The 15,749-nt window shown below is 48.2% G+C and overlaps 1 protein-coding gene across 3 annotated transcripts in view; it reads left to right on the top strand.

The window, feature by feature from the left end:
* The first annotated feature begins 3,451 nt into the window (after positions 1-3,451).
* The window catches only part of EPPK1 (epiplakin 1), a 38,430-nt gene continuing 26,132 nt past the window's right edge, over positions 3,452-15,749 (top strand). For all 3 annotated transcript variants that reach the window (XM_083621750.1, XM_083621751.1, XM_083621752.1), the window contains exon 1: positions 3,452-3,554. The gene's annotated coding sequence lies outside the window, so the exon portion shown is untranslated. The remainder of the gene's footprint in view (positions 3,555-15,749) is intronic.

Below are 15,749 nucleotides of genomic sequence, written 5' to 3' on the forward strand. Positions count from 1 at the left end.
TAAATAAATAAATAAATAAATAATAATAATAATAATAATAATAATATTCTCAAGCTCATCAGTTTTGTTCAATTATTTAAACTACATAGTTTCAACTGCACTTCGAATGAATGCGCAATTAATTGGTCCTGTTTTGGATTTTATTGTGTGATTATCTTCCCCGGTGGGTCATGGGGCACTGGGGATGAGTTTGGGAACCACCGCCCAGAGCCGTATTTTGCCTGCAACCCTGGCCTTCCATCCCTAGACTCTGTGGCCCCTGCGGAGAGAGGGAGGGCCTGGCCCTCTTGCACGGGGCCCACGAGGGACAGCCAACCGGCCCGACGACTTCCCCGCGTTCCAGTTTCGAGACGGGTCTGGCTCCTTCGCTTCCTGGAAGCCTGCCTGTCTGCCTCGCCCCAGGCCCCAGGCCGCCTCTGCCTCCGAGGTTTTTGTCCTCTCCTTAGCAAGGCTGGAGCTCAAGACAAACACAAAATACACCCCGATTACTGGAGGGCCAAACACGACAGGAAGACAATGCGCACATCCAGGTGGCAGGTGATGGCAATCAGCTCTGGGTGGCAGGAGCCGCCCAGGCGACTCCCTCGAGCCGTGAGAAGCTATGGCGGAGACTTGGCCGTGGCGCATTCCTTCCTTCTCAGGGCGACAGGGGGTGGCTTTGGCCGGCTCCTTCCGAGGAGGTGGCTGGCGCTTCCGTGTCTTTGAACTGTGTCCTCGGCTCCTGGCCAAGGACGCTCCCCAGCTCAAGGAATGCGCGTGGCAGAAACTTAACTCTGTATTGTCAAAGCTGACACGTGGTAACATGCTAGAAGTGTATAAAGTCACCCCTGACCTGGAGAAAGAGGAGAGAGAAAAGTTTTCTCCCTCTCTCAGAAGAGGAGAGCTCGCAGGCACCCAAGGAAGCTGAAGGCTGGGACATCTGGAACCAGCAATTGGAGATACATGTATGGCATCATAGACCCACGCACAACTAGAAGCACAACTAGAGCATCTCTGGCAGAAGGAGCTCCTGGCATGAAGGAGAGCCCCCCACCTTCTGACACGGAACTGCTTGTGCACACAGTGAGTGCAAGGTGGAACGAGGGCATTTGCTACAAGAAGCAGAGGTGGCCACCGGTTTGGATGGCGTTGAAAGGAGATTGTAGGCAGGAATGGACAGGGCTGTCAATGCTCCCGGCCATGATGGCGATATTCCAGCTCCGCTGTGGGAGGCAGTCTGTCTCTGAATGCCCAATGCTGGGAACTGCAGGAGGGGACAATGGCTGCTGCTTGTGGGCTTCTTCCCTTTGAGGCATCTGGTTGGCCACCGTGAGAACAAGGAGCTGGACTGGGTGGGCCCCTTGGGCCTGATCCAGCTCCTACAGGGCTTTTCTGATAGACTTATACGGGTTGAGCACTGGTGGAGACACAGCTGACTTCCAACATGTGCAGTGCCAGATTTACACATAAGCTAAACAAGCTATAGCTTAGGGTCCCACTCTCTTGGGAGCCCCCCCCCCAAAATTAAAGAAAAAAAACCTGGATGTACATTTCCAAAATATAAGATAAAAAGATAAAAAACACATAAAATAAAACCTACACCCAGCAACAGTGTTTTGTGTTGTGTAGGCTCCTGTGATGTAAGTCATGGGCCCCGCCTGCTAACCTGCTCCCTAAAATATCACATATAAAGGGCCCCATTACCTTCAGCAGCCTAAACCTAAATCCGGCCCTGAACTTGTGTCCCAGATGTCTAGGGCTGGGACCACAGTGTTTCTCAAACTTGGGTCTCCCGCTGTTGTTTGACCACAATTCCCATCATCCCTGACCACTGGTCCTGCTTACTAAGGATAATGGGAGTTGCAGTCCAACAGCAGAGAGAGATCCAAGTTTGAAAAGCCCCGGCACTATGGAGCATCTCAGCACTCTGTGTACTTTTCCTAGTCTCAACTCCGCTCTCCCCCGTTGATGCCATTCAAATGGTGTGTGTGCACTGAATCTCGTGATCAATTATGTGGGGTGGGGCTTATCTGCCCCCCCATATTTTATTCAAGTTGGCACCTCTTCCTGCATCTTCTCCTTCTCTGTACCAAGCCGGGTCCACAGGGGCCAAAAGCCACAGTGAGAAAGGAGACGTGGCTGGCTGAGCTGCCTCGCACAAAACTTTGAGCAGGTTGAGCTGCCTCCTCCTCCTCCTCCTCCTCTGGCAAGGATGGTTCTGGAAGAATAAACAGCCCCACACAGCAAGCTGCTCTCCTTGCTCTCCCAGCCTGGTTACTCTTCCCACTGGGCCGCCCAGCCCAGCTCTGCAGACAAGACGGAGGCTGTGGCCATGTCAGTTCTCCCTGGGACTGGGTGGGGGGGCGATGCAGAACAGAGTGCTGGCAACTCATCCTGATGGGCTGGGTCCATGTCATGTAGCAGAGCAGTGGGGTAGGCAAGGGCAGGGTGGGCTGGAGGGTCTTCTCCTGCCCTGTCCAGAGGGGGCTGGGGCTGGCATTTAAACCAGGAGAAGCTTTGCCTTGTGATCAACGCTGATGAAAAAAATTGACCCTCACCCCCCAGTTTGGCTGGAGGAGTACTGGCGTTGGGTAGTTGCTGCTCGTCTGGATTGTTCTGCCTGCTGGGTGCAGCCTGCCTCTTCTGGCAAGCCCCCCCCCCACTGGTGATGCTTTGCAACTAGCCTTCAGAGGAGGAACACAAAGAAAGGAGGTGGAACACAGCTATCTTGGCTAGTAGCCACAGAAAACCTTGTCCTTCACGAATTTGCCCCGCCCTCTTTCAAAGCCATCCAGGCTGATGGCCATTCCTGGCTCCTCCGGCGGTGAGTTCCACAGATTAACATTTCCTCAATCTGCCCCGACCCTTCCAACATTCAGCTTGGCAGATGGCCCCTCGGTTCAGAGGAAGGGAGAAATGCTTTCCTCTCTCTGCTCTCTCCACCCACGCTGCTCCCACCCCGACTTGCACAACGCGGCCCGGCCCGTTCCCAGGAAGCCGCGCTCGCGAATCTCGCTTTCTCTGCTGCGGCAGCAGGACGGGGAAAGCCCCGAAGGGCAGATCAGGCGGCAGGAATTCCGTTGCAGACACACCTGGGCAAGGATTAGGATTGACAAGCTGGAGAGGAACCAAAACCGCCTCCAAGCTGCTCCTGTCACTTGAGAGCCCGGACCCCGCCAAAGGGTCTTCTCGTGCTCCGTGAGCCCCCTGGTCCCTCCCTCTGCCCCAGCGACACTCTTCTTGCCCATCCCAGGCAGCTCCTGACAAACCACCAGGAGCCTTGCACAAAATCCCTGTGTGCGCGCGTGTGTTTGCACCCTTCCTTTTGAACTCCATCCCCTCCCTCCGGTTTGGGCAAAATCAGTGCCTGTGCGAAGTGAAGAGGCAGGTGTATGGCAGGAGCACTCCCTCCCTCCCTCCCCGTGTTTGCACCACTTGGGTTGGGCCAGTGTGTCATCCCAGGGCGGGGACATAAAAGCAAGGTTGCGCTCAGGCCGTCCCACCTTGGCACAGTTGGAAAGAGCAGCAGGAGGCGGCGGCAACAGCAGAGGACCTGCCCGGCAGAGGACCCACAGGTAGGACTGAGGAATGCCTGGTTAGGGGCCATCAGCTGGGGAACGGGGGCGAGTGGGGGGCTCTGCTCCCCTTGGCAAGGCCACTGGGAGTGCTGGGCGCTGGTGCCCTTGGCAGGGCAGGCGTATGGGAGTGAGGAGCAGCGCCATGGGGCTGGGCTGCCTGTGGCAGGCAGGTGCCTCACGTGTTGCTGGGAGCCAGTGCAGGCCTTCTTGTCGGGGGACACGTCTCGGGGGGAAGCAGCCTCAAAGGCAGACCCCCCTTCCACGCATGCCCTCAGGCTACTCTGCCCAGGTGGCTCCTCTTGCCTCCAGCGCTTGCGAGCCCACCACCGAGGGCTCCCCTTTGGGTTTCCTGTTCCAGGGCGTACCTAGGGATTGGTTAGGTATGGGGGCGAAAAATCACACCTCCCCATGCTGAAACGTGTCCTTGCCAAGGGTTCAAGGCAGCTTAGGTCCGCCTCTGCTCCTGTTTGCTCCCTGCCACCTTGCCACCAGCCGCTCTGCCTGCCCTTGGTGCCCACGCTGCTCCCTGGGCATCTCTGGTGAAGGCTGGCAGGACCAGGAGCAAGGCGGCAGCAGTGGCAGCAGGATGCCCTCTGGGCCCATACCCTCTCTCTCTGTGCCAGTCAGAGGTGAGGCATCAGGGGGAGAGAAAATGCCTCAGGAGGGCTCAAGGTGCTTCCCAGGTGCCACAAGGAGGAGGAGGAGGAGGAGGAGGTTCCTCCAGCAGCTTGTGGGCCTTTCCAGTGGTGGCCCCTTCCAAGCGACACGCCCTTTGCACCTTCATGGTCTTTTTTCAGACCTGCTGGCCTCCTCATCACAAGGGACACCTTTGCAGGCACCACTGGCTAGTCAGGCATTTAATTTTATCTGCGTGGAGTTTTCATCTTCATTTGTTAGGGGCATTTTCACTTTTTTAAAAGGAAAGGCAAAGCCTTCTGAAGAGATGCAACTTCTTGGCAAGTAGCTGATATGAAGAAAGGCTTTAAACTGAGGTTGGGTGTCCATTTGTTCAGCTGTGATTCCTGCTTTGCAGAGGGTTGGACCTTTGGGGTCCCTTCCATGAAAGTGTCCCCCACATTTGTGTGCCTGTGGTTTATCCAGAGCCTCATGAGGCCGGGGGGGGGGGAGCGGGGCGCATCCAGAGCCCAGCTATGGGGCTGCCAAGGCTCTTGGCTTTGTGGGCCCCACTAGCGTTTCCTGAAGGGGTCTTTGGGCAAGCCCCCAGCCTGCACCGGTCTGGAAAATCTTGTGCTAACTCCCCATTCCTTCACAGGAGCAGGATAAGCTCTGGAAGGCAGGCTTAGAAGTGAGATGCGCGGTCTAGAAAGGCAGCTGGCAGTGACTGGAAAGGGCAGGATCAGGTCCAGATGCAGGACAGAAAGGGGGGCTTCCTTACTTACCTCTTAGGTGGGGTGGGCAGGGGGCACAAGCCCCTGGGTCGTCTCTGCTAGAGCTCTCCCCCCCCCCATTTCTGGCCTCTTTTCTCCTTTACATCTGAAGCCCATTTAAATCACATGGCATTCCCCCCCCCCAAGGAATCCTTGGTTGTTCTTGGTGCTCTGTGGTGGGTAAACTACACTCCCAGGCTTATTGGGAGGAAGCTCTGTGGTGCTTTAATCTCATGCTGTGGGTGTGTTTTTAATCTTTTTTTTTATTATTATTATTATTATTATTATTATTATTATTATTATTATTATTTACATTTATATGGTATACCGCTCCTCATCCGAAGATCACAGACCCTAACCCTAACCCAGCAGTTCACAACGCAGTTCACAACGCAAAAATACAAAATGTGAGCTTCACTTACAGAAGTGGTGACCAAAGGCGCTACAAATCACAGTCCCAGTGAGACCCCTGGGACCACCCAGCACCCTCATTTTTCCAGAGGCAAATTCAGGCCTGACAGCAAGAGCCCAAATCTAGGTTCTCCCAGCTGCTCTGCAAGTCAGCCTAAATTTGCCTATGAATTAGCAGGTGCAGGTTTGTGCTATGGGTCTGTGCCCCTTGCCCTGTCCCTGTCTGCAGCCCTGAGAGTGCACTCCCTGTCACAGGGGGCAGCAGGGGGAACTACTTTTCCAGATGGGGCACAGAGCACCCCCCTGGAGAAGAGTGCCAACTGAGTGACTGGCATGCTTTTTGTTTCTTTAGAAAAAAGGATGTTAAGGGGACAGTGAACAAGGGGAGACCAAAAAATCAAGAAAACAGTTTATGCTGTAACTAGAAAGTTGCAAACCAGTTTTATCCAAAAATACAAAATCCAATACAAAAAACACACAATCTGGGTTTAGAAGCAGAGAAAGCGCCCTTCCGTGCAGCCCTGGTCAAGCAGTTGGGGGGCTGAGTACCGCAGGCACACGCTTTTGGATAAAGCTAGTGAGATGGAGTTTTAGACTTAGAATAATGCTTTCCTTTACAAATTCTTTAGAAAACCAAAGACCAGTTCCAAAGGATGTATGCTGATATAAGTTGTGGCGCATGTATGTGAATGTAGGCTTTCAGAATGTATTTTTTTGGGGGGGGTCTCTGGGGAAATACTTAAAAGGGGGGATGCTTTCAGAGGGGTACATTCACAGTGCAAAAAGCTGCCCATCCTGCTCAGCCCAGGTGAGGGGGGGGAGGGGAGTTTGACTCCATCTCTGCAAACAGAGGTCCAGCCTTTAAATCTGCAAAGGTTCTCTGGTTACCAGGCAAGCTGCCTTAAGCAATTCTTGAGTGACAGGAGCGGTCCTGCAAAATCCACCTTCAGTCAGGGAAGGTGAGCAGACTTGGCGGGGTGGGGTGGGGTCTTCCAGAAGAGACTTTCGCTGTGCCTTTGCTCTCTAGAATCATAGAATTGTAGAGATGGAAGGGACCCCAAGGATCAAGAAGTCCATTGTTCCTGTTATAAAAGCAAGGTGGCATCCTTTACACGGAAGCTGTCACTGTCTGTCATGACAAAAATTGAAAAGACAATTTTCTACTCACACAAAATTCTGGAGGGGGGAGCAAAGCACAGCTCCTGGACAATGCACCCATTTGCCGCCCCCTGGCTGGGACCCCAGAAAGCTGCTATGAAGCATCTTCACATCTCCATGTCTGGAGTGCCTCTTGGGTTCAGGAACTTCTGCTCCCTTCCTGCAGGCATGGGCCATCCCTGAAGTTAGCCACAGGGCTGCCAAGCTGCCCATTGCCCCCCCCCCCAGCAGCTTCCCTCCCTGGCTGTGTGTTGCACCAGGAAAAGGGCTTGTTATTGGTCTTGCAAAACAAGCAGGCATTTAGACTTTCCCCCTCCTACCTGATCCCTGAATGCTTAGGAAGGCGGATGGCAAACATCTGAAAATGACAAGACTGCAGTTTCAGGGGAAAAATGTGTTTTGAAGGTGAATATACCAGTAAAAGAAGAACCTGTCCCTAACTCCTGGCCAGCTCTAAACTGTTTCTGGGGCTCCCGGAGGATGCTGTGGGAGGCAGGTAGGACACAGCAGCCCTTGAAATTATGGTCTGGCAATGATCTGGGCACCTGCCAGGATGGGCCTTGGGCTGAGCCTCTGGCAGACTGAGAGGTCCCAGGGTGCTTTGCAGGCCAGCGGGGGCTCTCCCTTGCGTGAAAGGGGCCCTGCTGCCTGCAGCAGGTGGGGATCGTGTCCTGGGTGCTGCTGGTGCCACTCAGGCCTTCAGCCAAGGCATCTTTGGTCTTCCTGCCCTTGGAAGCACTGCTGCTCCAGGCCCCCTCCCAGCCCCAATGCGGTCCCCTCCTTCCTCCCTCGCATCTCCTGAGCTGCCTGGGTGGCCAGACTGGGTCATCATCTCCTGGTACCTCATGTCCCCAACCAACTACCTTGTGCCAGAGGCTCCTTTGCGCCAATCCACTCTTCATAAACAGCAATTCTCCACATAATTACATTTGGATTAGGCTGAAACCACATAATTGCAGAATAATTGCCTGCTGAAAGGTGTGACTTGCCAGCCTGTCGTGGCGCAATGTTAAAGGCAGTTTTTATCACTCCTCCTTCCGTGGGTCTCTATGGATGCTATAAAGGCACCTGGGGAATTAGAGACCCCCCCCCCCCAGCAAGCAGAGTGTCTGGAGTGCCACTGCTGCGAAGGTGGGACATCGAGTGTGTTCATCAGGCTCCTTCCTTGTGCCCATGTGCATAGGGTCTACTCCTGAGGCTGCAGCTGTGCAGGACGCAGTGACTGGGCTGCCTGCGGGGCAAATGACTTCCAGCATTGCTGACCTTGTTTGTGGCTCTGGCTGCCATTCTGCCTCTGGGCCAAGTTCAAGGCTTTGGAATTAACAGCTCAGGCCCAGGGAACTTGAAAGGGACCCTGATCCCTGACATGCCCCCTAGCCGGTCACTCTGACCTGCAGGAGAGCTCCTCCTTCAAATCCCCCCAGATCTCAACAGCCCCCTCCACAGTAACTCGGGGCAGGCCTTTTGGGGGGGTCACCCGTCTTCCGTGCACAGCATCCCTCTGCGTCACAGCAGGGCGTCCATGATTGTCACTTCCCATAAACAACTGGGGACAGATTTGACTTGAAAAACTTTTCTAGCTGAGTGAAAAGGTCTCTTTGCCTCTGGTGCTGATTCTGTGTTGTTTTGAAATACATCTTTAATTGTTGCTTTTTTGTACTATTTTTGTTTTCAGTGTTTTTTATGGTGTGCCTGTAAAAAGGCCTTGAGACTCACGTGAAAAGCGACGGATAGATTAATATATGACTAACCACACATGAACTTGTGGAGCCTGAGGCAGAGCTGGCCCAGGAACCGAGGGCACCTGGAGCAGAGCAAGCCCTCCTCTGCCCAAGGCAAGGGGCAAGAGGCAAGAGGCTTTGGTCCCTGGAGAACTCCACCAAGGCCGTGGGGTTCAATTAAATAGCTCACCATTTTCTTCCCTTTCATGCTATTCCAGGTCAGCTGCTTGAGACAGTCTGAGCTGCTCTCCCTTCCCTTTAGAGCAGGGGTCAGCAACCTTTTTCAGCAGAGGGCTGGTCCACTGTCCCTCAGACCTTGTGGAGGGGCTGGACTATATTTTTTTGGGGGGGAAATGAACGAATTCCTATGCCCCACAAATAACCCTGAGATGCATTTTAAATAAAAGGGCACATTCTACTCATGTAAAAACACGCTGATCCTGGACCGTCCACGGGCCGGATTCAGAAGGCAATTGGGCCGGATCTGGCCCCCGGGCCTTAGTTTGCCTACCCATGCTTTAGAGCTAAATTAGAGAATTTACAAGTGCACACATTTTGTTTTTGTTACTAAATCATGTATATTATGCAATAAGAATTACAGTGCTATCTAGTATACTGGTCTGCGTGTTGCTTGTCTTGTTTGTTGTGTTAAGTCTGCAACACAGGGGTTTGTTGTTCTGCATTACTCCATCAGAATGCAATTAGCCTTCAGCAAAGGACCTCCGGTGCCTAAGATTTCCTTCTCTGCCTTCACCTGCATCCAGGGGGTGGAAGTGGGTGGGTGCAAACGGTGACAAGAGCACCTTCCGGGCCGTGTTCCCATGAAATAGCTCCACGTGGGCTGGACTTTGAAGTGGCCAGACACGGATCTGCTCGTGAGCCCAGGCCCACAGCAGCCCAGGGACAGAGCTGCTGCTGCAGGTCCAGTTCCCAATGTCAGCCCCTCCAGGTGGGGCTGGGAACGTCCCTTGTCTGAAAGCCTTTGAGAGCCACGGCTGCCCTTGGGAGCAGGCAGCACTGACAGGGGTGGGCCAAGGGTCTGGTTGGGCGTGACTCCCTAAGAAGGGACCAGGGCAGGGGATGGGAGTCTCTATAAAGGAGGGTCAGATTGGGCAGTGCTGGGTTTGCCCCCCTCCCTGCCAAGTCCTGCCCTGTGCGCAGGCTCTGCTGGGTGTGGTGGGGACCAGTTTCTGTGTGTGTGTTGCCATGAGACGCTGCAGCTGTGCAAACAAGGTAGTGTTGGTGTTGCACGTGTGATGTGTGACTGTGGTTGCTGCCATGTGTGTGGACAAGCCCAGGGAGCTGTGCCAAGCCTGGCACTGCCCCAGCCCACGTCTAAGGCCAGACCTGGGTCCAAACAGGCAACAGCCAATTCCGGAGGAGGAGGAGGAGTGTCCCGCTCGTTGGCCGACCAGGAAATCTCCCCCTTCTTCAGAAAGGCAGGTGATGCAATTTCCAGGCAAGACAACGCCCTTTAATTTGCAGGGAGCAGAACCTTCTCCCAACCGGCCCAGTAGCTTTTATCACTGGGAATCTGGGGTGTCAACGCTACGCAGATCCCGAGCCTCCTGAACCAACAAGCATTTGCAGGTGCTTCCCAGGGAAGAGGCTTCTTCCAGGCCCAGCAGGAGCCTCCGCCTGCCTCCTTCCCCTGCCAGGGCTGGGAGCAGAAGGTTCTCACCCCACCCACCCCCTGCAAAGGGTCCTGCGCATCGAATAGCTGCAGAAGCACCTGGCATTGGCCCGAGGATGAACCTTTTCCTGGCATGTGGATGCTGTGAGGGGGAAGCTTCACCTGGGACCTTCTGCATGCAAAGCAGCTGCACTGGGAATTAGCTATGACGGCCTCTTCCCATTTGTGACATTAGAGTCCTGCAAGATTGCTGCTTGCTGGCTGTGACGGTGGGTTCGCTTTGAAGCCGGGCAGGATCACTTTGGGAAAAGGAAAAGGCAGAATATAACTTTTGATCAGGACACTCAACTTAGGTTGATACAGTCTAGTTAAAACAAAAAAAAAAAAATTCCTTCCAGTAGCACCTTAAAGACCAACTAAGTTAGTTCTTGGTATGAGCTTTCGTGTGCATGCACACTTCTTCAGATACATGCACACGAAAGCTCATACCAAGAACTAACTTAGTTGGTCTTTAAGGTGCTACTGGAAGGGAAAAAAAAATTTGTTTTGACTATGGCAGACCAACACGGCTACCTATCTGTAACTGGAACAGTCTAGTTAGTATAACATTAGCTTTTTTTGCTGTTTTGAAAAAACAACAACTGCTTCATGACTCCTTAATGGCTCAGAATGACTCCTTAATGGGAGCTAATTGTTAGAAGATGCTAACTTGATAAAGAAATCTCTCTGGAATGTTCTGGGTTGTTGTTGTTGTTGTTGTTTTTTTTTTTTTTTTTAAATTTTTATTTTTCCATATAAACACAATACAACAAACATAAACATACAAAAACAAAAACAAAACAAGAAACATGTATCATTTCATGTCCTAATTTCATATCCTATCTTCCCCGACTTCCTCATGCTTCCCCTTTCTGTATTCCAAATTCTTATCGATTGTTCAGCAAATCTTCCCTTATTTTAATTTAAATTTAGACTATTCTTCCTTGTTTTCCTTGTCTTAACCATTGCTAATAGTAACCATTTACTTTCCAGTCCAACATCATTCTAACTTTCATTAACTTTATGATATTTCTTTAAATAGTCCTTGAATTTTTTCCATTCTTCTTGCGCTGCTTCTCTTCCCTGGTTTCGGATTCTGCTCGTCATTTCTGCCAAGCCCATATAGTCTATCACCTTCATCTGCCATTCTTCCAGTGTGGGTAGTTCTTGCGTCTTCCAGTACTTCGCAATGAGTATTCTAGCTGCTGTTGTAGCATACATAAAGAAAGTTATATCCGTCTTTAACACCCCTTGGCCGACAATACCCAAGAGAAAGGCCTCTGGTTTCTTGGGGAAAGTATATTTAAATACCTTTTTAAGTTCATTATAGATCATTTCCCAGAATGCCTTAATCTTCGGGCAGGTCCACCAAAGATGAAAAAATGTACCTTCAGTTTCTTTACATTTCCAACATTTGTTGTCAGGCACATGGTAAATCTTTGCAAGCTTGACTGGGGTTATGTACCACCTATATATCATTTTCATAATGTTTTCTCTTAAGGCATTACATGCCGTAAATTTTATCCCGGTGGTCCACAACTTTTCCCAATCAGCAAACAAAATATTATGACCAATGTCCTGAGCCCATTTAATCATGACCGATTTAACCGTTTCATCTTGTGTATTCCATTTCAGCAGCAAATTGTACATTTTGGACAAATTCTTAGTACTGGGTTCTAACAGTTCTGTCTCCAATTTTGATTTTTCCACCTGGAAGCCAATTTTACTGTCCAGTTTAAACGCTTCATTAATTTGATGGTAGTGAAACCAATCTCTCACCTTCCCTTTTAATTTCTCAAAACTCTGCAATCTCAATTTGTCCCCTTCCTTTTCCAAAATTTCCCAGTATCTTGGCCACTTGGACTCCATATTTAACTTTTTAACTGCCTTAGCTTCCATTGGCGACAGCCACCTTGGAGTTTTATTTTCCAGCAAGTCTTTATATCTGTCCCAGACATTTAGTAGTGCTTTTCTGACAATATGATTTTTAAAACTTTTATGTGCTTTAACCTTGTCGTACCACAAATATGCATGCCACCCAAAAATGTTATTAAAACCTTCCAAATCCAAAATGTCTGTGTTTTCAAGAAGTAGCCATTCTTTCAGCCAGCAGAAAGCTGCCGCTTCATAGTAAAGTTTAAAGTCTGGCAGGGCAAACCCCCCTCTTTCCTTTGAATCCGTTAGTATCTTAAATTTAATTCTGGGCTTTTTGCCCTGCCAGACAAATTTAGATATGTCTTTTTGCCACCTCTTGAAACAATCCATTTTATCAATTATTTGCAATGCTTGGAACAAAAACAACATTCTTGGCAATACATTCATCTTTATAGCTGCAATACGGCCTAACAAGGAAAGCTTCAAGTTGGACCAAATCTCCAAATCTTTTTTCACTTCTCTCCAAGTTTTTTCATAATTATCTTTAAACAAATTCACATTTTTAGCTGTCATATTTATACCCAAATATTTCACTTTTTTAACCACAGTCAACCCTGTCTCATTCTGAAACCTTTCCTTTTCTATCTGTGTCAAATTTTTCTCCAAAACCTTTGTCTTAGACTTATTCAATTTAAATCCTGCCATTTGACCAAACTCTTGAATTATTTCCAAAACTCTTTTCGTGCTAGCTTCTGGCTCTTGCAATGTAAGTACTAAGTCATCTGCAAATGCTCTCAGTTTATATTGTTTAGCTCCGACCTGAATCCCTTTAACCAACTGGTCCCTCCTAATCATATTGAGCAAAACCTCCAGGACCGATATAAAAAGTAATGGGGAGATAGGGCACCCCTGACGTGTCCCTTTTTCAATCTTGAACTCTTCTGTAACCACATTATTTACAATTAGTTTGGCTTTCTGTTCAGAGTATATTGCACCTATACCATTTTCAAACCCTTGGCCTACCCCCATCCCCCGGAGGTTCTTCAACATAAAACTCCAAGAAATGTTGTCAAAGGCTTTCTCGGCATCCACAAATATCAAAACAGCTTTAGTGTTTATGTTCACTTCCAGCTTTTCCAAAATGTCAATTATATTCCTTACATTGTTCGACAAGTGCCTTTTTAGGAGAAAGCCCGCTTGGTCCCCGTGAATCTCCTCCATCAAAACTCTCTTCAGTCTTTTTGCCAAAATATCCGCAAAGATTTTGTAATCCACATTCAATAACGAGATGGGTCGGTAGTTTTTAAGTTGGGTCTTTTCAGTCTCTGTCTTTGGTATAAGTGTAATGTAGGCCTCTCTCCACGTATCGGGTGCCCTTTTCCCTTCCATAATCTCATTGCAGACTTCCTTCAAAGGTTGTATCAACCCTTCTTTCAAAACTTTGTAGTATTTGGAAGTCAGTCCATCCGGTCCAGGAGATTTGCCCAGCGTCATGCCTTGAATGGCATCTTCTATTTCTTGTGCTGATATCTCCTGGTTCAATATTATCTTACTTTCATGCGAAACCTTTTTCAGCCCATTTTCCTCGAGGAACTGTTGTATGTCCATTTCTTTTTGCGGCCCTTGTGTGTAAAGTTGTCTAAAGTAGTTCTGAAAACAATTCCTAATTTCCGCTGGGTTGCTTATGTTTTTTCCTTCCACGTCTATATTTGTTACCGTGTTGAGTTTTTGTCTCTTCTTTATTTGCCAAGCCAGTAACTTGCCACATTTATCAGCAGATTCAAAAGTCTTTTGTCTCATTTGTTTAATTCTCCACTCTAGTTCTTGATTCATCAGTTCCATATATTGTGTTTGATGAAATTTGATTTCTCTTAGAATCTCTTGGGATTTTGGCTTCGATCTTAATTGTTTTTCCCCTTCTTTTATCTTTTCCAAAATTCTCTCCTTTTTCTCATTTTGCTTTCTCTTCTTTAAAGTATTTTGCTGAATCAAAAACCCTCTCATCACGGCTTTGCTTGCGTCCCAAACTATTCTTTTTTCTACTTCAGACCTTAAGTTGATTTCAAAATAGTCTTTCAAGGTTTTTTGGGCCTTCTTACAGATCTCCTCGTCTCTAAATAAGGTGTCATTCATTCTCCATCTGAAGGAACCAGTTGTTGTTTGCCTCATCACCATCTTTACAGCATTATGGTCGGAGAAAGTTTTTGGGCAGATTTCTACTTTTTTTATATTCGGAGCCATACTGCTAGTCACCCAGATTTGGTCAATCCTTGTCCATGTCATTTTGGCTTCAGAAAAGAAGGTTCCCTCTCTTTCTAATGGGTGTTTTGTTCTCCAAATATCAATCAAGTCCATATTGTCAGTCATTTCAAAAAAAGTCTTTGGTAGTCTTCCATCTTTTGTTATTACCTGTCTTTGTGCCTTGTCCATATTTGTTGAAACCACTCCATTCATATCTCCCTTCAAAATTAAGTTGTAATCCATATGGTCCATCAAAATTTCATGCAACTTCTTAAAAAATTCAGCTTTCCCTTCGTTTGGTGCATAGATTCCCACTATCAAATACTTCTCTCCTTGAAATTGAATTTCAATTGCCAAATATCTTCCTTGATCATCTTTAAAAATTTGTTTCGGTTGCAATTTTTCTTTTGCATAGATCACCACTCCTCTCTTTTTTACTCTGTCTGAAGATATAAATTCCTGTCCCAGTCTTTTATTTATTAATAATTTTCTGTGTGCTCTTGTCACGTGGGTCTCTTGTAGGCAAATCAAGTCCAATTGGTCTTTCTTTAAGGCATGAAATATATTTTTTCTCTTCCTGGGAATATTTAAGCCATTACAATTCCAGGTTAGAAGTTGCAGAGCCATGATGGGATTATTTACTCCTTCCTCCTACAGCTCCCTGTTTTTGTTCCTCGTCTGTCGGTGGTACCGTGTTCGTGTCCAGTGATGGATGCCCTTGTCCTGGAAATGTCTCTTTCTGTAGGTCTTCTTCGTGTTCTCCCAAGAACTTGTCTTTATCACTTACAGTCTTTATTCTTCTCTTCTTTCCCTTATATTTAAAAGACAAGCCTTGGGGAAATTCCCACCTGAATGGTATGTAGTTCTTCTTCAGCAGTGTCACCAGGTCTTTATAGTGTCCTCTTGCGTCCAAGATACTCTTAGGGATGTCTTTAAAGATCTCAATAAAAAAGTCTTCAATTCGAAGGGCTGTTTGGTAGTGCAGGTTCAATATTTTATCTCGCTCCTCCTTTGATCTTAAGGTAATAAGACAATCTCTGGGTCGATTTCTCTTCTGTCTTATTCCCAATCTAAATGCACTTTCTATCTTAAAATCTTCTTTCTTCAGCTCCTGCTTCCAAAAGTCAGAAAATTCTTTTGTCAAATCATCCACCAAGTTCTCTCCTTCCTTTTCCGGCACAAGTCTGATCCTCAGGTTCCTCTCCTTGCGTTGCATATCCTGCATAGAGAGTGCCAGTTCATATTCATCCAATTTCTTGTAAACTGGTGGAAATTTTTCCTCCGCAGCAGTTGCAATTTCCTTAGCTTCCTCGGCTATCTTTCGTGTTGTAGATGAATCTTCCAATAATTTCCCAATTGCTTCTGCATTTGAGTTCACTTTATTCCCTAGGTCAGTTATACTTTTAGTATTTAGGTCAATTTTCCCAGAGATTTCTTCAATTTTTTTATTTGTTTCAGCCACTTGTACTTTAGTTTCAGCAACTTGCAATTTAGTCTCCGCACCTTGCTTTTTTAGTTCCTCCAAAGAGTCATTTATCTTCTCCAATACCTTGGCAAATGATTCTTCTGTAGACATTGCTTTCGCTTTTGGCTTTGCAGCCACTATAGTTCCAGAGGCTCCTGTTACAGAAGCCCTTCTTTGCATGTAAGTGTCAATTTTGTATTGTCTGCCAGATCTCAAGGTTGTTTCTTGTAACTCCCCTTTCTCTTTACCATCTGCTATAAC

Source organism: Podarcis filfolensis (assembly GCF_964270895.1).
Source record: "Podarcis filfolensis genome assembly, chromosome: 7".
NCBI classification, from domain to species: domain Eukaryota; kingdom Metazoa; phylum Chordata; class Lepidosauria; order Squamata; family Lacertidae; genus Podarcis; species Podarcis filfolensis.